The sequence below is a fragment of the Kogia breviceps genome, chromosome 11 (genome assembly GCF_026419965.1).
Source record: "Kogia breviceps isolate mKogBre1 chromosome 11, mKogBre1 haplotype 1, whole genome shotgun sequence".
NCBI classification, from domain to species: domain Eukaryota; kingdom Metazoa; phylum Chordata; class Mammalia; order Artiodactyla; family Physeteridae; genus Kogia; species Kogia breviceps.
This window is the reverse complement of record NC_081320.1, coordinates 62,519,792-62,546,037: the sequence shown is the minus strand read 5'-3', so window position 1 is coordinate 62,546,037 and position 26,246 is coordinate 62,519,792. Positions and strand designations below refer to the sequence as shown.

Here is a 26,246-nt window from a genome sequence, read left to right as displayed (position 1 = left end):
AACATTCGAATTATAGAGGTCCCAGAAGAAGAAAAAAAGAAAGGGACTGAGAATATATTTGAAGAGATTATAGTTGAAAACTTCCCTAATATTGGAAAGGAAATAGTCAAGTACAGGAAGCACAGAGATTCCCATACAGGATAAATCCAAGGAGAAACATGCCAAGACACATATTAATCAAACTATCAAAAATTAAATACAGGGCTTCCCTGGTGGCGCAGTGGTTGAGAATCCGCCTGCGGATGCAGGGGACACGGGTTCGTGCCCTGATCTGGGAAGATCCCACATGCCGCGCAGTGGCTGGGCCCGTGAGCCATGGCCGCTGAGCCTGCGTGTCCGGAGCCTGTGCTCTGCAAAGGGAGAGGCCACAGCAGTGAGAGGCCTGTGTACCACCAAAAAAAAAAAAAAAAAAAATTAAATACAAAGAAAAAATATCAAAAGCAGCAAAGGAAAAGCAACAAATAACAGCCAAGGAACGCCCATAAGGTTAACAGCTGATCTCTCAGCAGAAACTCTGCAAGCCAGAAGGGAATGGCACGACATATTTAAAGTGATGAAAGGGGAAAAACCTACAACCAAGATAACTACCCAGCAAGGATCTCATTCAGATTTGACAAAGAAATTAAAACCTTTACAGACAAGAAAAAGCTAAGAGAATTCAGCACCACGAAACCAGCTTTACAACAAACGCTAAAGGAACTTCTCTAGGCAAGAAACACAAGAGAAGGAAGAGACCTACAATAACAAATACAAAACAATTAAGAAAGTGGTAATAGGAACATAGATATCAATAGCTACCTTAAATGTAAATGGATTAAATGCTCGAAACAAAAGACACAGATTGGTTAAATGGATACAAAAACAAGGCCCATACATATGCTGTCTACAGGAGACACACTTTAGAACTAGGGACACATACAGACTGAAAGTGAGGGGATGGAAAAAGATATTCCATACAAATGGAAATCAGAAGAAAGTTGGAGTAGCAATTCTCATATCAGACAAAATAGACTTTAAAATAAAGACTATTACAAGACACAAAGAAGGGCACTACATAATGATCAAGGGATCACTCCAAGAAGAAGATATCACAATTGTAAATATTTATGCACTCATATATAGGAGCACACAGTACATAAGGCAAATGCTAACAGCTATAAAAGGAGAAATCAACAGTAACATAATCATAGTAGGGGACATTAACAGCCCACTTTCACCAATGGACAGATCATCCAAAATGAAAATAAATACGGAAACACAAGCTTTAAATGATACATTAAACAAGATGGACTAAATTGATATTTATAGGACATTCCATCCAAAAACAACAGAATACACATATTCTCAAGTGCTCATGGAACATTCTCCAGAATAGATCATATCTTGGGTAACAGATTAAGCCTTGGTATATTTAAGAAAACGGAAATGCTATCAACTATCTTTTCCAACCACAATGCTATGAGACAAGATATCAATTATAGGAAAAATTCTGTAAAAATTACAAACGCATGGAGGCTAAACAATACACTACTAAATAACCAAGAGATCACTGAAGAAATCAAAGAGGAAATTAAAAAACTACCTAGAAACAAATGACAATGAAAACATGACGGCCCAAAACCTATGGGATGCAGCAAAAGAAGTTCTAAGAGGGGAGTTTATAGCAATAAATTCCTACCTCAATAAACATCTCAAATAAACAACCTAACCATACACCTAAAGTAATTAGAGAAAGAAGAACCAAAAAAACCCAAAGTGAGCAGAAGTAAAAAAAAAAATCATAAAGATCAGATCAGAAGTAAATGAAAAAGAAATGAAGGAAACGATAGCAAAGATCAATAAAACTAAAAGCTTGTTCTTTGAGAAGATAAACAAAATTGATAAACCTTTAGCCACACTCATCAAGAAAAAAAGGGAGAAGACTCAAGTCAACAGAGTTAGAAATGAAAAAGGACAAGAAACAACTTACACTGCCAAAATACATAGGATCATGAGAGATTACTACAAGCAACCCTATGCCAATAAAATGGACAACCTGGAAGAAATGGACAAATTCTTAGAAAAGCACAATCCTCCTAGACTGAACCAGGAAGAAACAGAAACTATAAACAGACCAATCACAAGCACTGAAATTGAAACTCTGATTAAAAGTCTTCCAATAAGCAAAAGCCCAGGATCAGATGGCTTGACAGGAAAATTCTATCAAACAATTAGAGAATAGCAAACACCTATCTTTCTCAAACTCTTCCAAAATATATCAGAGGAAGGAACACTCCAAACACATTCTACAAGACCACCATCACCCTGATACCAAAATGAGACAAAGATGTCACAAAATAAGAAAACTACAGGGCAATTATCACTAATGAACACAGATGCAAAAATCCTCAACAAAATACTAGCAAACAGAATCCAACAGCACATTAAAAGGATCACATACCATGATCAAGTGGGGTTTATTCCAGGAATGCAAGGATTCTTCAATATACGCAAATCAATCAATGTGATACACCACATTAACAAACTGAAGGAAAAAAAACACATGATCATCTCAATAGATGCACAAAAAACTTTTGACAAAATTCACCACCCATTTATGATAAAAATCCTCCAGACAGTAGGCAGAGAGGGAACTTACCTCAACATAATAAAGGCCATATATGACAAACCCACAGCCAACATCGGCCTCAATGGTGAAAAATTGAAACCATTTCCACTAAGATCAGGAACCAGACAAGGCTGCCCACTCTCACCACTATTATTCAACATAGTTCTGGAAATTTTAGCCACAGCAATCAGAGAAGAACAAGAAATAAAAGGAATCCAAATTGGCAAAGAAGTAAAGCTGCCACTGTTTGCAGATGACATGATACTACAGAGAAATCTAAAGATGCTACCAGAAAACTACTAGAGCTAATCAATGAATTTGGTAAAGGAGCAGGATACAAAATTAATGCACAGAAATCTCTGGCATTCCTATACACTAATGATGAAAAATCTGAAAGAGAAATTAAGGAAACACTCCCATTTACCACTGCAACAAAAAGAATAAAATACCTAGGAATAAACCTACCTAAGGAGACAGAAGACCTGTATACAGAAAACTATAAGACAATGATGAAAGAAATTAAAGATGATACAAACAGATGGAGAGAAATACCATGTTGTTGGATTGTAAGAATCAACACTGTGAAAATGACTACTACCCAAAGCAATCTATAGATTCGATGCAATCCCTATCAAACTACTACTGGCATTTTTCACAGAAATAGAACAAAAAAATTCACAATTTGTATGGAAACACAAAAGACCCCAAATGGTCGAAGCAATCCTGAGAAAGAAAAATGGAGCTGGAGTAATGAGTCTCCCTGACTTCAGACTATACTACAAAGCTACAGTAATCAAGACTATGTGGTACTGGCACAAAAACAGAAATATAGATCAATGGAACAGGATAGAAAGCCCAGAGATAAACACATGCTCATATGGTCACCGTATCTTTGATAAAGGAGGCAACAATATACAATGGAGAAAAGACAGCCTCTTCAATAAGTGGTGCTGGGAAAACTGGACAGCTACACGTAAAAGAATGAAATTAGAACACTCCTTAACACTATACACAAACTCTAAATGGATTAAAGACCTAAATGTAAGGCCAGACACTATCAAACACTTAGAGGAAAACATAGGCAGAACACTCCATGACATAAACCACAGCAAAATCTTTTTTCACCCACCTGCTAGAGAAATGGAAATAAAAATAAAAATAAACAAGTGGGACCTAATAAAACTTAAAAGCTTTTGCACAGCAAAGGAAAACATAAACAAGACAAAAAGACAACCCTCAGAATGGGAGAAAATAGTTGTAAGTGAAGCAACTGACAAAGCATTAATCTCCAAAATTTACAAGCAGGTCATGCAGTTCAATATCATTAAAAACAAACAACCTAATCCAAAAATGGGCAGAAGACCTAAATAGACATTTCTCCAAAGATGATATACAGATTGCCAACAAACACATGAAAGGATGCTCAATATCATTAATCATTAGAGAAATGCAAATCAAAAGTACAATTAGGTATCACCTCACACCAGTCAGAACATCATCAAAAAAATCTACAAACAATAAATGCTGGAGATGGTGTAGAGAAAAGGGACCCCTCTTGCACTGCTGGTGGGAATGTAAATTGATACAGCCACTACGGAGAACAGTATGGAGGCTCCTTAGAAAACTACAAATAGAACTACCACACAACCCAGCAATCCCAGGTGGGCATATATCCTGAGAAAACCATAATTCAAAAGAATCATGTACCACAATGTTCATTGCAGCTCTATTTACAATATCCAGGACATGGAAGCAACTTAAGTGTCCACTGACAGATGAATGAATAAAGAAGATGTGGCACATATATACAATGGAATATTACTCAGCCATAAAAGGAAACAAAATTGAGTTATTTGTAGTGAGGAGGATGAACCTAGAGTCTGTCATACAGAGTGATGTAAGTCAGAAAGAGAAAAACAAATACCATATGCTAACACATATATATGGAATCAAAAAAAAAAAAAGGTCATGAAGAACCTAGGGGCAAGACGGGAATAAAGACACAGACTTACTAGAGAATCAACTTGGGGGACATGGAGAGAGAGAAAGGACACAGGGAGGGGGAAAGGTAATCTGGGATGAAGTGAGCGAGTGGCATGGACATACATACACTACCGAATGTAAAATAGACAGCTAGTGGGAAGTAGCCGCATAGCACAGGGAGATTAGCTTGGTGCTTTGTGTCCACCTAGAGGGGTGGGATGGGGTGGGATAGGGAGATGCAAGAGGAAGGGTATATGGGGATTATGTATACGTACAGCTGATTCACTTTGTTATAAAGCAGAAACTAAAACACCATTATAAAGCAATTATACTCCAATAAAGATGTTAAAAAAAAAAAGAACCAAATAAGAATTATTGATGACTTAAACTGTGCTCACCTATGTATGTTCTACTTAGGTAAATAGCAATTATTGATATAATACCACATCCACTTAGTAATTAATATTTTTTTTTTTTTTGGATTTTGCCACATAGGAAATTTTATAAACCGTGGAAAAAGAATTATCAAGTTTGCAGTTAAGATAATTAATCTGCAACTCATTTCCATATTGATACGAGTCTGATATTATCTACCCACTTCTTCTGAGACAGCTTTCTCCTTGATCTTTTTCAGTCTGGCTTCTTCCCTAAATATAATACCCAAACCACAGTTTGTTCAGTCTTTAAAAATCTTCCATATTTCTCTAAATTCTATCCCTATGTCACGTACATGTTCTAGTGGTTTCCACTCTATTGCTGCCTAAGTGTTGTCACTTAGAAACGTGAAACCCCTCAATCTAAAAAACTACACACACACACACAACGTATTTTTTTACATTTTCTGGATTATGAAGTCATAACATTGGGAATATTTTTATCTTCAAGGAAGAACGATCTAACTTAAACAACAATGTAATTAATTGACCCAAATAATAATGTCCAAAGATAGGGCAGTTTTTAGGATTAGTTGATTGAGAGATTCAATATTATCATCGAGAGCCCAGGCTTTAGTTATCACTCCCCTCTGCTAATCACAGCAGTCATTTCAGTGTAAAACTGTTTCACTTAATGTTCTTAAAGTAGCTGTGAGGAAAAGGAATGTTTACATGTTATCTTCTTTACATCTATAAGGATCGCTGTACATGCTCCCTGAAAGCTGTCCCTTAACAGTACAAATGATTCTACCAAACTTCTGCAAATATCTTCTAGCATCTCATTGGCTAGAATTGGGCTACATGACCATTTCTGAATTGTTCCAAGTAAGGGAATGGAATTTTGTTTTTCCAACTGGCATTTATATATATTTGAGTTCACTATTTTATTTTATTTATTTTATTTTTTTTTGAGTTCACAATTTTAAAACTTTATATTTTCATTCTGTAATTTTTATTTCTTCAAGGTCCATTTTTAATATTTATATCACATTTCACCATCTTAAGCATATTTTACATTTTATTTATTTATATTTTATATGTTATTTATGTTTTATATATTTTATTATAATTTTCTATAAGTCATCCAGTGAGGAATAAAAGGGCTGATTGACAGGGATGGTTCCTTTTTTCTTTCAACCATTTACTTCTATAATAATTAATGAATGACAAAAATTAAGTTTAAGAATTGTGAATTTGCAGAAGTTATCTACCTAAGGAAGCTGATGATACTTTAAATTTTTATTGTAGAATGAGAACTGCATTGAGATAAAATCTATTTTAATGAAGAACAGAGATTTGCTAATCAGCAAATTTAATAATACCGAAACTAAGGGGACTCCCTTGACATTTGAATGAATTAACTAAAGACAAAGAAAGGACATTTTTCTTTAAAGTTTTGACAGAAGATCAAATGAGTAAGGATTTGCAAAGTGCTCAAAATGCCATAAGCATAGGAATTCTGAATAATACAAGGCACAGAACACAGGCCCTTACCATGAAGAAATTTACACATGGAAGGTTCAGAAAATTATGTGAAAGATTAAATGGCAATAGAAAAATAAACAGGAGTTGAAGACAGCCACAGTAGATACCTTAATTATAATTAAATACATTATAGTTTGCCAACTGAATTATCCTAATAATTTCTATTAGGGGTCACAGGGAGAAAAATCATTAAATGAACGTAAGAAACTCATTAATGAAAAGTTACTATGCACAGCAAATAAATTTACCTTTATTGGTAATGCTATCAAACAGTTAAGGAAGAAATAAAAATCTTATACAAATTCAGAATGTAAGAGGAGGGAATATTACACTATGAAGCCAGCATATCCTTGATACTAAAAAAATGTACAAAGATAATATAAGAAAATTGAAACCAAACATTTCGCCAGACTGTAGATGTAAATATCTTAAAACAATATTCACAGGCTTCCCTGTTGGCGCAGTGGTTGAGAGTCCACCTGCCGATGCAGGGGACATGGGTTCGTGCCCTGGTCCGGGAAGATCCCACATGCCGCAGAGCGGCTGGGCCCGTGAGCCATGGCTGCTGAGGCTGCACGTCCGGAGCCTGTGCTCCTCAATGGGAGAGGCCACAACAGTGAGAGGCCCGCATACCAAAAAAACAAACAAACAAAAAAACAACACAATATTCACAACTCCAACCCAACAACATATTAAAAAAAAAAAAAAAGGTAATACATCATGACCAAGAGGAGTTTACTTCAGGTATACCAGGCTGTTTCAATATTTGAAATTCCATCAATGTAATTTACCACAGTAACAGAATAAAAGAGAAAAATCATGATATATACAGAAAAAGCATTTGGAAAGGTTTATTCATCTATTTGATTTTTTAAAAATTCTCAGTAAATTAGAAATAGAAGGAAACATCCTTAATCTGATAAAAAAGGATATCTATGAAAACCTCACAACTAACATCTCACTTCATGGTAAAATACTGAACGCTTTCCACAAGGCAAAGATGTGTTCTTACAAGTTCTAATCAACACTGTACTGGAAGTTTCAGTAAGTACAATAAGACAAGGTGAAAAAGCAAAAAGTTTATAGATAGCTAATTAAGATGCAAACTGCCTTGATTTAGAAACAACATATTGTTTACATAGAAATTCTAAGGAATCTATTTTAAAACTAGTAGAATAAGTTAATTTAGCAAGATGAAAGGATACAAGGTTAATACACAAAAATCAATTGTATTTTTATGACCAGCAGCAACCAATTGGAAAATGAAATAATACCATTTATATTTGTACACCTGTAAGATACTTAGAAAAACATTCATATAAGAAGTGCAAGATCCTTACACTGAAAACAAAACATCACTTGGAGAACATTTTAAAACCCAGAATAACTAGAAAGATATTCAATGTTCATTAATTTGAAGATAATATTATGTTCAATTCTCCCCTTTTGACTTGCATATTGAATGCAATATAATAAAAATTCCAGTTATCTTTTTATAGAAATTGGTAAACTGAATCTAAAATATATGTAGAAATGGAACCTAGGATAGCCTAAATATTCAGAAAAAGATGAACAAAATTGGAGGACATGCATACCTGTTTTCAAGGTGTACTACAAAGCTTCATTAATCAAGACTGTGTGGTACTGACATAACAATAGATGTACAGATCAATGGAATAAAATAGGAAATCCAGAAATAGATTAATACATATATGGTCAACGGGTTGTCAACAAAGGTATCAGTACAACTCAATGGAGAAAGAAAGTCAGTTCAGCAAATAGTGCAGGGTAAGAGTCTGGAAGACGAAAAAGAGTCTTAACCTCAAACTCACATTTACCACAATAATTTATCTGAGATGATTCATAGACCTACACAGAAAAGCTAAAAATATAAAAGCGTCTAGAGTGAATCATCAAAGAATAACTTCATATTCTACAGTATCCAAAAATGTCTTGGACACAAAAAGCACTAATCAAAAATAATAAGGGAAGGAATGAGTTTTATCAAAGTTAAGAACTTCCATTCATCAAAAGCTGCTGTTAATAAAAGTTAGATCAAAGGCTTGGAAAAAATATTTTCAAAATTCGTATTTTACAACAGATTTACAGTGTATTCAGAACGTACAATGAACTCCTATGAATCAATAACATAAGGAAAACAACTGGATTAACAAAAGGCCATGAAACTTGAATAAATTTTTCAAAAAAGAAAATATAAATTGACCAGTAAGCATACAAAAAATGCTCAATATCATCAGTCAGAAGGAAAATACAAATTGAAGCTTTAATAAGATAATGTCTCATAGCCACCAAAATGGCTCAAACTTAAAAGACTGATACTGCTGGGAGGCTATGAAGCATGTGGTAACCTCATATATTGCTGGTGGGAGTATACAATGGAATTCCCAGTTTAGAGACGTATTTGATAGTTTCTTATAAGTTAAACATATACCTTTGATTATAAGCTAGCAATTCCATTTCTAAGTATTTTCCCAAGATAAGTGAACACATTCATAAAAAGAATTGTACAAAAATGTTCTTAACAGCTTTATTCGTAAAATAAATAACTGGTAAAAACCTCAATGCCCATCAGCAGAAGAATGGATAAGCAAATCACAGTATAATCGAACAATGGTAAACTACTCTGCAATAAAAATATAACAATTACTGATAGAGCCAATGGTATGGATGAATCTCAAAAACCTTGTGATGAACAAAAGAATCCAGACACAAAAGAGTAGGTGATATATATCACATATGTATGAAGTTATAGACCAGGCAAAACTAGTCTATAGTAATGGAAACCAGAAGTGGTTGCTTCCAGTAGAGTTGGGGGTGGGGGTGGAGCGGAACAGGAAAACATAATAGAAATATTCTGTATTACAACATGGCTGTTGGCTACCTGGCTGTATACACCTGTCAAAACTCAAACTGTATACTTAAACTATGTACAGTTCATTATATATGAATTTTACCTCAAATATATATATGTACATATATATACACACACACATAAATAAGTTGTTGAGAAAATCTATATATTTCTAGGGAAAGCCATAGAGGGCAACTATCACCATCTCGTATAGAACATGGCCCTTTGTTAATAATTAGGCAAATATGAATCTAGGGTAACTGAGCCAAGATAGGTAAAAAAGTCCAAAGTGGAAGTAAACGTATATGCCTACAAACTTAGGTAATCCTAGATGATCATTACCTAGGCAAATCCCTTGCCTTTACTGAATCTCAGTTTTCCCATCTGTAAAATTAATTAGGGGATTTTTTTTAACAGTTTATCTATAAACACAACATATAGTAATGAAGGCAAAATTTCCCTGGTTGAAGTGGAGTGGGGCCTCAGTACACACCTATTTAGGCCTGCCTGTCTCCACTGCAGTGGCTCCCAATGCATCTCTGGGGAACCATATGATTCTGACAAAGACAGTTCAAAGCTCTGGATGTATAGTATTAGCCTCAAATTAATTAATCTGCAACTTATTTTTAATGTGATTATATACTGATGTTCTGTTTTAATGATATATTATTTAATTATATAGACACAAGGCACCATATAAGTCTAAGGTATACAGCATAATGATCTGATTTACATACACCATGTTCACAATAAGTGCAGTGAACATCCATCATCTCATATAGATACAATATTAAATGGAAAAAAATTGTTTTCTTCTGATGAGAAATCTTAGGTTTACTCTCTTAACTTTCATAAATAACAAAAAGCAGTGTTAATTATATTTATCATGTTGTACATTACCTCCCTAGTACTTATTTATCTGATAGTTGGAAATTTGTATCTTTTGACTGCCTTCATCCAATTGCCCCTCTCCCCAACCCTCACCTCCAGTAACCACATATCTGACCTCTTTTTCAATTTTGAAGTATAATTGACCTACAACACTATGTTAGTTCCTGTTACATGACACAGTGATTCAATATTTCTATAAATTTCAAACTGATCACCAACATTAAGTCCAATTACCAGCTGTCACCACACAAAAATATTACATAGCTATTGACTATGTTACCCACACCGGTTTTTTTTACACCTGTGACTCATTTATTTTGAAAGAAGTTTGTACATCATGGTCTCCCTCACCTATTTCTTTCCTTCCCCCACTCTCCTCCCCTCTGGCAACCACCTATTTGTTCTCTGTTATCTATACCTCTTTCTGTTCTGTTATGTTTGTTCAATTTTTAAATTTTATTTTAGATTCCACATCTAAGTGAAATCATACAGGATTTGTCTTTGTCTGACTTATTTCACTTAGTATAATACCCTCTAGGTCCATCCAGGCTTTTGCAAAAGGTAAGATTTCATTCTCTTTTATGACTGAGTAATATTCGATTGTGTGTGTATGTTTATCAATATAGATAGATAGATAACCACATTTGGATCCGTTCATCTATTGATGGACATTTAGATTTCTTCCATATCTTGGCTATTGTAAATAATGCTGCAATGAACATAGGGGTGCATATCTTTTTGAATCGTGTTTTTGTTTTCTTCAGATAAATAACCAGGAGTGGAAATGTTAGATCATATGGTAGTTCTATTTTTAATGTTTTGAGGCATCTCCAGACTGTTTTCCATAGTGACTGCATCCACTTACATTCCCACCAATACTGCACAAGTGTTCCCTTTCCTCTACATCTTATTCATTGTCTTTTTGATAATAGCCATTCTGACAGATATGAGATGATATCTCATTGCAGTTTTGATTTGCATTCCCCTGATGATTAGAGATGTTGAGCATCTTTTCATATGCTTTTTGACCATCTGGATGTCTTCCTTGCAAAAACGTTTGTTGAGATCCTCCACCCATTTTTTAATCAAGTTGTTTTTTGATGTCGACTTGTGTAAGTTCTTTGTATATTTTGGATATTAACCCCATATTTTATATATCATTTGCAAATATCTCTTTCCATTCAATAAGCTACCTTTCAGTTTTTGTTGAAAGTTTCCTCCACTATGCAGAAACTTTTCAGTTTGATGTGGTCCCATTTGTCTATGTTTTAATTTTATTTCCCTTGCCTGAGGAGACATATCCAAAAAAATATTATGAAGACTGATGACAAAGAGCATACCACCTGTTTTATTCCAGAAGTTTTATGGTTTTAGGTATTACACTTAAGTCTTTAATCCATTTTAATTTATTTTTGTGCACATTGAGTAGTCCAGTTTTCTCAACAGCATTTGTTGAAAAGACTATCCTTTCCCCATTGTACATTTTTGCCTCCTTTGTCATCAATTAACTTCTCATACAAGTGTGGATTCATTTCTAGGCTCTCCATTTTGTTCCACTGATCTATGTATTTGTTTTTGTGCCAGTACCATACTGTTTTGATTAATGTAGCTTTGTAGTAGAGTTTGAAATTGGAATGTGATACCTCTAGCTTTGATCTTCTATCTCAAGATTGTTTGGGCTATTTGGGGTCTTTTGTGATTCCATATCTATTTTGGAATTATTTGTTCTAGTTCTGAGAAAAATGCCATGGGTATTTTGATAGGGATTGTATTGAATCTGTAGATTGTCTTGGGTAATATGGTCATTTTAACAATATTAATTCTGCCACTACATGAACATGCTATATTTTCCCATCTGTTCGTTATTCTCAGTTTCTTTCATCAGCATCTTATAGTTTTCAGAGGTATTTCTGAAATACCTCCTTATATTTTTATCTAGGTATTTTATTCTTTTTTGATGTGATGGTAAATGGGATTTTTTAAAAAAAAATTCCTCTTTCTGATTGTTCATTGTTAGTGTATAGAAATGCAACAGATTTCTATATGTTAATTTTGTATCCTGCAATTTTACTGAATTCATTGATGAGTTCTAGTAGTTTTTGGTGTTATCTATAGGATTTTCTATGTACAGTATCATATCATCTACAAACAGTGACAGTTTTACTACTTCTTTCCAATTTGGATTCATTTTATTTCTTTTTGTACTCTGATTTCTGTGCATAGGACTTCCAATTCTGTGTTGAATTAAAGTGGTGAGAGTGGGCATCCTTGTCTTGTTACTGATCTTATGGGAAATTCTCTCAGCTTTTCACCATCAAGCGTGATGTTAGCTGTGGACTTATCATATATAGCCTTTACAATGCTGAGTTATGTTCCTTTTATACCCACTTTGTACAAAGTTTCCAACATAAATGGATGTTGAATGTTATCAAAAGCTTTTTTTGGCATCTATTGAGATAATGATTTTTATTCTGCAGTTTGTTAATATGGTGTATCACATTGATTGATTTGTGAATACTGAACTATCCTTGCATCCTTGGGATAAATTCCACTTCATCATAGTATATGAACCTTTTAATGTATTATTGGATTTGGACTGCATATGTTTTTGAGGATTTTTCTATATATATTCATCAGTGACATTGCTCTGGAATTTTCTTTGTGATATATTTCTTGGAATAGTTTGAGAAGGATAGGTGTTAACTCTTCTCTAAGTGTTTGATAGAATTCACCTGTAAAGTCATCTGGTCCTGGACTTTTGTTTGGAGTTGGTTGTTTTGTTTTGTTTTTTTAAAATTACTGATTCAGTTTCATTACTGGTAATTGGTCTGTTCATATTTTCTATTTCTTCCTGTTTCAGTCTTGCAATATTGTACATTTTTAGGAAGTCGTCTGTTTCTTCTAGATTATCCATTTTGTTGGTGTATAATCATTTGTAGTAATCTATTATGATCTTTTGTACTTCTGTGGTATTGGCTGTAACTTTTCCTCTTTCATTTGATTTTACTGATTTGGACCGTGTTTTTATTTTTATTTTTTTTTTATTTTTATTTTTTTAATTTTATTTTAGCGGTACGCGGGCCTCTCACTGTTGTGGCCTCTCCCATTGCAGAGCACAGGCTCAGGATGCGCAGGCCCAGCGGTCATGGCTCATGGGCCCAGCCGCTCCACGGCATGTGGGATCCTCCTGGACCGGGGCACGAACCCGTGTCCTCTGCATCGGCAGGCGGACTCTCAACCACTGCGCCACCAGGGAAGCCCTGGACCGTGTTTTTATTTTGATGAGTCTGGCTAAAGGTTTATCAACTTTATGTTTTCAAAGAATCAGCTCTTAGTTTCATTGATCTTTTCTATTTTCTTTTAGTCTCCATTTATTTCTGCTCTAATCTTTATGATTTCTTTCCTTCTATTAATTTTGGGTTTTGTTACTATTTTTCTAATTCCTTTAGATATAAGGTTGGGTTCTTTGAAATTTTTGTTTGTTTGTTTCCTGGGGTAGGCTTGTATTGCTATAAACTTCCCTCTTAGAGCTGCTTTTGCTGTATCCCATAGATTTTACATTGTTGTTTTTTTGTTTTCATATGTCTCCAGGTACTTGATTTCTTCCATGATCCATCAGTCATTTTGTAGCATATTATTTAGCTCCATGTGGTTTTTTGTTTGTTTTTGCATTTTTTTGTCTTGTAGTTGATTTCTAATCTTATAATGCTGTGGTTGGAAAAGACGCTTGATATAATTTCTTTTTTTTTTTTTTGTAATTTACTGAGACTTGTTTTGTGATCTAGCATATCATCTATCCTGGAGAATTTCCATGTGCACTTGAAGAGAATGTATATTCTGTAGCTTTGGGATGGAATATTATCTATATCTATATACATAGGTATATACATAGGCATACAGATGTAGATATATATATCTATGAAGTCCCTTTGGTCTAATGTATCTTTTAAGGCCAGGGCTTTCTTGCTATTTTTCTGTCTGGATGATCAGTCCTTTGATGTAAGTGGGGTGTTAACATTCCCTACTATTATTGTGTTACTGTCAATTTCTCCCTTTATGTCCATTAATATTTGCTTTATGTGTTCAAGTGCTCCTATGTTGGATGCACATATATTTATAATTGCTGTATCTTCTTTTTGGACTGATCTCTTGATCATAATGTAATGTCCTCTTTGTCTCTTGTTATAGTCTTTGTTTTAAAGCCTATTTTGTCTGATATGTACTGACATTCTTATGATTAATATGTCTGGGTTATTTTTATAATTTCATGAGATCAAATTGAAACTTTCAGTGCTATGAAAAGAAAATGAATGACCTCCAGTCAAAAGCATTAGAGGTAAGTTGGTGGGGTTTTTTGTTGTTGTTTTTTCTTTTTGGAGGTTGGTCTGAGGAGTACACATATAAACGAGATTTGTAAAAATATGTATTGACTCTATTCTTACTTTTCAGTTGAACTTTCTTCAAAAAGAATGGGCAAAGGGCACAACCGTTCCACAAGAATGGAACAATCCTAAAAATCCTCTTTTAACAGTGATTTTCACTAAGAGACAAACAATGCTATGACACGAAGTAAGCTCTAAAAACAAAGACAGCTAAATGCTGTTATCTGGAAAAAAGAGCACATACTTCAAATAAAACATGAAATATAGACACCATGTTATGGAAATAGGTTTACTGTCAAACGGGCAATTAAAAACTAAAGTATAGTTAGCCAAAGACACATTCATTTTCTAAAGTTGGGATGAATAACAAGTGGACTCTTTTCATTTCTTTTCTCTTTCTTACAAATAAGACAGGAATAGAATTATTTCACATACGGTGGAGTACATAGTTTCAGACAAGGATGACGCATCTTTATTGCTCAATCTGTTACTAAAAAAATTAAACCTGCTTTTGCATTTGTGGACAGTTAGTTTTGCTGCACATGTTAATAGCCTCTACCTGTGTTACTTTAGCATTTAGAGTTATGTAAATGTGAAAGTAATCCTCAAAGTAAACCACAGGTACTCCATGTAAACATTACATTATCCTCAAGTGGAATGAAGTCAACCCAATAAATAAAAGCCCTGGCAGTAACTCCTACCTCTTACAGTTGAAAACTAATTATTGGTTGAAAATAAACAGTGTAGTAATTTCATTCATTACCTGCAGCAAAGCCCTACAAAGCTTATGTATTTGAGAACCTGTTGTGCTTTGGTTAATGGACATTAATGTTTTTCAACCATAGCTCTTGACAATTTTACAAGGACAGTTACAGCATAGGCAGAGGAAGGTTTGTGTGAATAAATCCAGTTGGCTAAAGCGTGCACCACAGGAAACTATTACTTGCCCAAGGGCTCTAGGACATTGGTGACAAAATTAGTAAAGAAAAATAAGTTTTCTATTGCTGAGGCATTTGCTGCAAATATAACTTTTAATCTGTTTTATTAAATGGAAACTAAAGGCACAGTAATGTGGCAGGCTAGAAAATACTCTATTGGCTAATATTTATTAATGCATCTGTAGTATTTGTCAAGAGATATTAGACATACTGCACATAAATCCTCTTGTTTAATGTTCACAACGGTCAAAAGGTAGGCATTGTTCATCTTGGATGTGTTAGGTTCATTTTTATGAAATTAATTCATGAACAATTAGTAATAAAGTTAGCTGTGAGGCAAGGTGGAGATTCTTCTATCAAATCAAAGGCTACAGTCAATATAAAAGGTTACAAGAACATTTACACACACACACACACACACACACAGAGTAACTTCACTACAGGGAATTTAAACCAATAAGTAATCATATATGTTGTTTCCAAGAGAGATGAAGAAATCAAGGCAAAGTAAAAAATTAGTAGTATAAGTAAGTTTCTATAAATCTACTATAAAAAGAAGTATTGTGTATAATAGTTAGAGCTGGGTCACAAATTCAACTCTAAGCAGAGATCAAAGGGAAGAGAGAAAACAAGATTCAGTGTCCCTAATATAAAACACCAACAGATAGAATAAAGTTCATTTTTCCCTGCCAGTATTAAGGTTTGAGAAAAATTTCTCCCATGGAACCTCCTAAAAGTGATTCTCCTTAATGAACTTGAAAAGTTCTTTAACAGCACACTTAGAGAAAATACTGCAAGTCCAGAGTCATATTCTACAGTGTAGCTCAGTGAAACAATTCTACCAAGGGACCAAACAATGACAAGAGTACTGAAGTCTCTGATGGTCTTATTTGGACCAGGAACAAATTTAGAATATATGGAAGATAGTGTGAACTATAAAGGGTTTAGGTTTAATAGTGTTTCCAGAATCTGGGCCTCTGCCAAAGAGGCCAGAGAAAGGATGAAAGGGTGTGTGTGGGGGGGAGTTTGGGATTCTGTTCCTGCTTTACACAGAGCAGCTCCTTGCTTATCAGTTTCATTATTGGGCTTTATTATTATTTTAAGAGGATTCATTGAAGAAGAAAACTATGAAGTGAGTTTATTGCAGCATTAATTATAGAAGTGAAAGAATTACAACATAAGATCACAAAAATACAGTAATGGCTAATCAGTAACACAAATTTAGTTCTAAAAGAAGTATTGTGCATATGTGTTAAAGTTGGGCCACACACTTCACCTCTGATTTTAACAGAGATCAAAGCAAAGAAAGATATCAATTACAAGATTCAATGTCAACATGAACCAATACGTTGATGCCCCTGCATGTGATGATTATGAAGATTAAAGAGAAATATAGAAGATTTTATGTGAAAGAAGGAAATATGTTGGTGTGATTTTAAGGGTTTTTTCTTTTCATCTTTAAACATTCCTTTAGAAAAGAGCAATAATTTTGACTAAATAAAGTTTTTAAGTTAAAAAGCAAATCACTAGATGACAGAAAATTTTGCTGCAAATGCAACTATAAAGGTTTAATATCCTTATTATTAAAATTAATAATTATTCAGTGACTATAGGGAAAAACACTGCAATTCCAAATTTTCCAATTGTAATAATCTGGAGTTTGACTTGATAAAAATGATAGCAACAACCACTACAAAGTAATTACAGTGCCTCAGGGAACCTTTTAAATTACCTTATATGTGTAATATTTAATCCTCACAACAACCCTTATGAAGTAAGTAGTATTTACAGAAGTAGGGAACCTGTATCACAGGAATATGAAGTAACTTGCCTAGATCACCTGGCTAGTAAATGGTGGTTCCAGGAGACCAACCCCAAGCAGTCTAGCTCTAGAGCTCATGTTCTTAACCAAAACATGAACTGCCTCTCTTAGCAAGTTGCTAAGTTCCTCTCAGCCCTACCACGCTCCATAATACTGTCATGCAACAACAATGCTATCAACTTCCATCAGCATGCTACTCTAGAACTTCCAAAATATTGTCATATGCGTTATCTGTTCCCAGGACACTTCCATAAGCAAGGACACTATCCTTCTGGCTTTGATCTAATATTGCTATAGCACTTCATCTGTTCAATGTTTGCTGCGAATTCCATAGACTTGATTTCTTGGTCTGCAGTCTCACTGGCCACATTCTAGGCCATGGAGTTTGATTATCTCATTTCAAAAAGGATCCTGGGAGTTGTTACATTTCATAAGCTACAGATTGTTACAGAAAGATGGGAACAAGCCCATCTACTGTAACATTCTAGTTTATTGGAGGAGTTAGACATAACTAAGCTTATAAAGCTAATGAATGGCAGACACCAGACTAAAATTTAAATTTTTCTAAGACACAGCATGTAAACGTAAAATTGGTAACAATATCAATCAGACACTAATATTAGTGTCTGATTTTAAATGATAATTTTCTTACAGAAAAAAATTACACATGTATAGCTCACAGAATGAGGCCAGAAACTCAGGCTTCTAAGCAAGGCTATGATATGCTACGGACAATAACATCTGAGAGAAATACAAGAGGCATCAAAAGCCTTTGTGTCCATCAAGGTTGAGTTTTCCCACATAAAGAAAACAAATTATTTTGTGCCTATATTTTTTAGACTTCAGCATTGTTAGTCTATTTTACAGCTGAGACCCCAGGGAACTGAATAACAAGAAAGTGATAGGTCACAGTGACAGATTCAAAATTTAAAATTCTTTCTAAAAAAAAGCTAAACCCAACTAATACCCAATAGAGTATTTGCTTTAATAATAACTAAAAATTGCTTTCTTGTAAAAGTATCTTAAAATTCACAGGACAAAGGAAATTCTTGAACAGAAGAAAGGTAAAAGGAATACAGAAAAAAACAGTTCATGTGACTTCCCTTGAAGGTGTAAAAAGGGTCAATTATAATCTTTTCTTAGTATGCAATTCAGGAATTTCGCAGTTGGTGACTTTTTATTATCACAGAATTTGAACTTTGAAAAATCATTATACTATATTACACTAATTATTTAGATTAAATGGGGTTCACCTCCTGGGGATTAAAATTAGCAAAATCAACTCAACTCCTCAGATGAAAAAGAGTATTATCAAAACAGTCAGCAAGAAATTTGTTTTTGCTTGTTTTTAACTGGGCGAATGTTTACTTTAGAAAAAAATAAAGAAAATAGAGACACTGAAGAAAACATAAAATTGATTATAATCTCATTAAGAAATAATAAATACAATTATACTAATAATGCTTGTAGAACACTCACCATGTACTATTATTCTAAAGTATTTTTTATATGTTGACTCATTTAATTCTCATAACAAAGCTTTGAAGCACAGACTCAAATTTTACAGCCTCCATTTCACAGAAGAGAAACTGAGTCACAGAAAAATTAAAATGACTTGCTCCAAATTACAGAGCTACTAAGTAGCAGTCAGGCTTCAAGTTCAGACATTTTGGTTTTAGGTTAGTGATTGTTACCCACTATTCTCTATTGCTGGAAACTGGTTTCTACACCACATAGATCGTAAACATTAAGGAAGTAAGTGGCTTCATGGAATGTAGACTCATGTGTTAAATATTGTACAAGCTGTGCAAGTGACAAATTTCAGGCAGACTTATAACCTGAAAATACCTTCTTTGTACTTTAACATTTTCATTTCATAACACTGTCTACCAAGTTAACCAGCTATCAGAAAAAAAAATTCAAAATGAATTTCACTGTTTGAGAAAAAGTATGTCCTGAAAATGATTTCAGGAGAAAGTATAATGATACCATTATGGTTGGATTTGATATTGAATTGTCTTACTTCCATCAATTCAATACGTACTTCCACACTCAAAGGAGTCTGATCAATATTGATTAAAATTCAAGTTGAACAAAATAGGAGTTTTATGTAATTTATTATACACACTTTCAATCCCAAGACAAAATCAGTGGAGATCTAGCTACAAAATTAACGACTTCATTTTTGAAGCTGACACATGGAAACTTTATCAGAATAAGAGGTAGCTTTATTTTACTCACCTTGCTCACTATTGCCACTTTAGTACTTTAGTAGAGCTACCAGTGAAACTTTTTTTTTTTTTACTTCAGATATGTCAATTCAATCCTTACCACAAAGTGATTCAAGTAGGAGACACTAGATGTGAACAAATTTCAAAGTTAAAAATGCACTTCAAACACATCTTGATTTCTAGGTTTGAAGACAGTGTTTCAATATTTAATAGAAACTGTTAAATAGCTCTTTTATGGATAATACATATAGGGTAATTCTATCAAGCCATAATTAAAGACAACTATTTTTAAAATTACTTCACAGCAACATGTTCAGTTCACATTCTGTATTTTCAATTATAGATGATCACTCAATCCCCCTCCACCCCAAGTACATATAAGATCAAGTGTTTGCATTATTAGGGGACAGAAAACTGGAGATTCATAGCCCTGTTTTTATAGTATTTAACAACAAGAGGTAGTCCTGGAGATCATCTAGCTGTGGCAGAGGCAGGCTTGCTGTTTATGTGACCCAGTTCTGCATCCTCCTGGGTATGCAGACCACAGTCACGGTCATTGCATGTGTGAATTCTAACCAGAGGATTGCAAGTGATTATGATAAGCTGACGTTCAAGGTCTGGCCCATAAAAAATCCCCCACACGTAATTTTCTATGCTGTCTTTCCATACCAGTTGAGTGGAATGAAGAAGACACCTTGTCAGTTACACTCTGGAGCTGGATTCTACAGCCCACAAAAGCCCGTTCTTAAATATTGATGATGTTTTTGAGCCAGTTGTTAAGTTGTTGGCAGTTTGAAATTTACCATGGTGAGAATATTTACACGAAAGCAATCAGCAAATGCTACACATTAGGGCTGGCTTTTTTTCCCCTTCTTCTTCTTCTTTTTGGAGACATTGTTTACTAGCATATGACTGCCATTAGAATGGTTTTGTAATCCATAGGTGGAAGATGACACAGCCAAAATCCAAAAGGAACTTGGCCTCTTGTTCACTATTGGAAAAAAAGCCACCTGACTAGAAACACCTGTATAAGACTGTTATGAGAGTGAGAAACAGGGTGCCCAGATTTGCTGTGGACAGTCTCTGTGCCCACTTTCCCAGTCTAATTAATAGCATTACCTTTCATTCACCCAAATGTCTTAATTTGAATAATAGTCGCTCCAGCAAGATAAAAACTTTAAAAATTTCTTGAATTAAGCCACTGAAAATTTGAGGCTTATCTATGTCACAGTCTTTGTAATTAATATCTTAACTAATACAATAGTTCAATCCCTTTGTTGTACAAAAGATGCACTGATATTTGATCTTCATAGTAATCTTATGAAGAAAAGTAGTTATCTGATATACATGGACACTTTCACATATTTGTAAAATAAGGCAGACAGAGTAAACTTGCCAAATTTGATAGAGGCAGAAGATTATAGATTCTCTTGACTTGGAATCTAGGGCTATTGACAATAGCTATCTCTAAATTCCCAATAGTTTTTTGAACATAATGTGTGACTTAGATACCATGATACATTTCTATTTAGGAAACTATTTCCGTTTGTACTTTCTTAGCACATAGCAATTGGAGAGAGGATAAGATGGTCCAGATGCATCCTGGGTGACCATATAAAATTTATTTAATGGAGTTGTTATATCTCTTGGGGGCATTTTGTTTCTCAGTCAGCATTTTGTTTTTGCTGCTTCAAAATGTTAACAAATTAAAATCATTTGGCTTGACATGAAATCCAATATCCCGAAGTTTTTTTGCCTCTGGCAAGTATAATATAGAAAGGCCTATGACTAGAATAAACAGTTCTGTCTCTAAAATCAATCCGAATTATAGTTAAATTGACTTTGGGCATGCAAACTCATGCCTGGATATAAACATAAAACTTATACCAGTGCCCTTTCATAAAAGCCTCTGGATGCAAGAGGCTGGATGAACACTGGTTAAACAACAGTTTCTGTCATCCATCTTAGTTTCTGGATTATTTCCACTGATTGGTTATGTCCAAACTTCTATGCCTTAATGTCATTATCTTATAGCCATTCAATCAAAATCCTCAACAATCTGTTACCAATCTAAATTTTAAAATTTTAATTAACATTTAAACCAAATGTGTGCTTTTCATGTTATGTAATTTGGTCCTCATAGGAAACATATAAAGCAGATGTGGTTAGTATCACCATTAAGGAAACTGAGGTTCATCAAAGGTAAGTAAAATATCTACAATCTTGATTATGCTCTTGGTTATTACCATTATTAAAATGTATTGATAAATTATATCTTCAATTTAGAAAACAACAGAAACGCTAACTTCAAAACTTCTCTGAAAACAGAGAAGCAAAACTCTAATTTTTTTTAATGAGACCTCAGAAATTTAGGTCCTAGACAAGAATATTAGAAATAAACCTCACTGATGAATATAAACGGAAAAACTCTAAATAACATATTAGCAATCTAAATCTAACAATGTCTGATATGTCCTTCAACACAGTAAGGATTATTTCAGAAATATAAGAATTGTTTAATTTCAGAGTATTTAATAATAAAATCTGTTTAAGCACATTAATAGAAGATAAAAAAAACATGATCTTATCAGTAGTTTCAAAAAAATTTTGATAAAACATTTTTATTTTGATTTTATTATCATTCAAATTATGACACTCCTGTGGGTGAAACAGGGTGCTATTAATTAGACTGGAAAAGTGGGTATACTGTCTAAAGCAAATCATGGCACCCTACTTCTCACTGGCATAACAATCTAATATAGGTCAACAAAATTATGACAGAAACATTATTATGAACTATACAACCAACCAAAAACCTATCAAATAACAAATAATTCTTAGCAAACCAGAATAGTAGAGGATTTACCCAGCATTATGAAAGATGTTTACCCCAAAACTCTAGCATATAATATAGTATTTCACATCCCCCAAATTATAAAAGTCAGATAACAAGAATCAGAGAGTATGTGGAGAAATCAGAATTCTCAAACAATGACAATAAAATCACTTTGGAAAGCAGTTTACCAATGTCTAATGAACTTCAAAATATATTTACACTAGGATCCACCAATTTTAGTTCTAGATATGTATTTGACAATCTGTCATATGGGCCCAAGGATGTAAAGGATATGTGCATGATTTCTAATAAAAAAACACTGGGGAGGGGGGTGAAAATCCAAAGGTGGTAAACAGGTATATTATGATATATTCTTATAATATATTACTATTCAATAAATTATTTTGATTATAGTTATCTACAAGAATAAATCTCTAATATATACATTTAAGTGAAAAGACTAAGTTCCGTTCCTCCAAAACTCAAGCTACTGAAAGACATTCACAGTATAATGAAATATTACATAAAATATAAAAACAATGTGGACACAAAACATGTAGTCAAAACATTAAAAACTGGACCAAAAACATATAAACCAACTTCAAAGTAGTAACTATTTAGTAGAGATATCCTTAGCATCTCATAAGATAAAGATAGGGACGTCAGGAAAATGTTTTGGAGAAGATAATACACCTTCCTTATTCAAAGAGGAGCTAATTAGACACAAGGTTGGTATGGACATGTCCGTGGAGAGAGTATCCCAGGTGAATGGAAAGGAATGAGAAAGATCTCAGAGACATAAGCCATGCAATATTCTCAGGAAATTCAAAGAAAGTCAATGAAAGGAAAGTAGCAAAGAACAGAAAGTACCAGCTCTGAGAGCTGGCTAAAGCAGAGTTTCTTTTTTATCTCCCAGTTCTATTGAGGTATAAGTGACAAAACACATTGTGTAAATTTAAGGTGTACACTGTGATGACTTGATATACCTATGTACTGTGAAGTGATTACCACAGTAAAATTAAGTAGCAAGTTTCTGAAAAAAAAAGTAACTACTATTAGAGATGGAGGAATTGGAGGATCTAACTCTACTTGTGATGTTTTAAATTATCTAAAAAAAAAATCTGAAGTGAAAGTTACAAAATAACAGTATTAATTCTTGATAGAGAATTTTTACATTAAATAATAAAATAAATTTTGTGCTATGAGTGACCATAAGCATTAGCTAAGTCCCTTGTTTTTAAGATACGGTGAAGACAATCAAGATAGTCGATGGACTGTAAGATCAGACACACAGATAATAGCAGAACTAGAAAAAGGAATCCATGTTTCCCGACTCCAGTTAAGTGTTCTTCCCATGGATTACACTGCCTTTAATCAGAAAGACTGTGTGTGGTATTTTCATTTGATTTAACAAAAATATTTTTATATCTACTCATATTTTCTTTTTCCTTCTGATAAAGTTTCCTGACATATCTCTTTTTCATTTGCTTCATTCTTCCCTATAATAAGTTTTTTGCATGTCTGGCTTTCCCACTGTGAGAGTTTCTGGTTTTCAGAGGCATATCTTGGTCATCTTTTTATTTCCATTCATCATAGTGTCGTGCACAAAAAAAACATTTAATGTGTGCTTTACGAATTGAATGCACTGGTTTATTCTTTCAAAAATTTGAGCAAATATGTTTTAAATATTTGTTTTATGTCATGCACTGTGGCATGCACTGGGCTAATTGTCATCACAAAATAGATGAAGATTTTAACATTAAACTGAACATAGGCTGTAAAGAGTTAAATGTTCTGTTGACATGCATCTTGAAGTTTCTGTAGCTATCTCTAACCCATTTTGATAGGAATAATTTTAAACACATGAGAGCAGTAGATAATGCTGGGCTTTTTAGTTACAGTGATGAGCTAAATCTAAAGAGAAGCCAAGTATTCGCATGATTACCCCTCAAATAATCAATTTATTTTTGCTGATTTTACAGCATGAAAGAGTTCAGAGCAGCAGAGAAAAACTGACCAATACTAAAAAAGATGTTAAAAAAAATTTTTAATGATGTGTAAACTCCACAAATAAAAAAAAATTTTTTAAGAAATCCTTCATGCGTTTTCTTCCAACAGCTCCTTTAAAAATGGTTATAAGGTGTATAAAAATAAGATACCAACAGCACTTAAACACCTACCTTAAAATTTTTTTTTCCATGAGACTTTGTTTCTGGGTAAGAAGAAGTAAGCACATTTCATCCTCTCTCTCCCTCAAAATACAGTTATGAAAACGGGACAGAATGCACAGAACAGCTATTTATGATATGTGGAATTAAATAATAATACAATGGGAAGAAGATTAGAATTTGAAGTACTACCAAACTATTGGTTAGTGTATCTTTTTTTTCTTTAATATCCATGATCTCAACTGAACACACCCCCAAAAGACAGAAAGAGCTCCAGAAGTTCTCTACTTCTGGCTCAAACAAAGTACCTCCTAATGGTCAAAAAAAACTGACTGAAACACCTCCATTTTTCTTTTCTTTTTCTCCATTCTCACTATCCAGCCCAAACCAATCTGGCAATGGTGGCACCAACAGTGGCAGAAACAGGAGCCTATGGAGGCTAAAATTCTGAGCAAGCATGACCTTCTTTTATAGGAAAAGCTGTCTTCCAAAAAGAATGGGACAAAACTCCATTGCCTTTTGGAGGCAGTATCTCTGTCTCTGGCACAGAGACAACCATGGGAAATGTGTGGCATATGAGGGTAAATAAACTTCCAGCTTTCTGGCTGGAGCACAGAAAAGAGGAGGCTCAAAGAATTGAAAAGTATGAGGAGGAAGAAAAAGAGAAAGGGATTCATGAAAGTGACTCCACAGCACTGTTTATAAATTTTCAGCCATACTCCCAAGCTGAACATGCATGGATCAGATCTTAAAAGCACTCCATAGTCTTTGAGAACTGAACAATGGGACAGATCAACACCCAGGTCCCAGACTAGCCACTGAGTGGTCCACTCATGGAACAGATATACTTAACACTGCAAAACCTTTGAAAGTAGAACTAACATTGAAACAACACCACACAAAAGAATAGTCAAAATCTGTGGCCTGAACCTAAATAGGTCAAGTGCCTGCTGAAAGATAAAAATAAATTTAAAGTTAACATTCCCTGTAGGATTTAAATAAGACGTAGATTTTCATAAAACTATATTCAAAATATTCAGGAGACAACCTAAAATTACTTGGCAAACAAATAATAGATGTCAACACAAAGAATACACAGATGTTGGAATTATCTGAAGAGTTTAAAGTAGCTATCACAGATATGCTTCAATATTTTAGAGTGAACGCTCTTCAAACAAAAAAATATAGAAATCTCAGCAAAGAAAGAAACTATAAAGAAGAATCAAAGAAAATTTTAAGAAATGCAAAAAACAAATACTGAATTTTTTTAATGGTCAAGTTCAATAGCAAAAATTGAGATGTAGAGGAAAGAGTTTGTGAACTAAAAGATAGGTCAATTAAAATTATTCATTCAGAACAACTGAAAGGAAACCAAACAAAAAGAATGATCCTGTGAAACAGTAACAGAAAGCCTACTATCCATATCATTGTAGTCTAAGATAGAAAGAAAAAACATGCAGTGCAGAAAAAACAATTGAGGAAATAATGAGAGAAAACTTCACAATTCAGTAAAAGATGTGAACCTACTGATTTAAGTAGAGTGAGTCCCAAAATAGATAAACTCAAAGTAATCCATACAAAAACACATAATAAAAC

General features: G+C 33.8%; 1 long non-coding RNA gene across 1 annotated transcript in view; it reads right to left on the bottom strand.

Moving 5' to 3' along the window:
* LOC136792090 (uncharacterized) overlaps positions 1 to 26,246 on the bottom strand; it is a 314,851-nt gene that overhangs the window by 172,563 nt on the left and 116,042 nt on the right. The gene's annotated exons all lie outside the window — the stretch shown is intronic.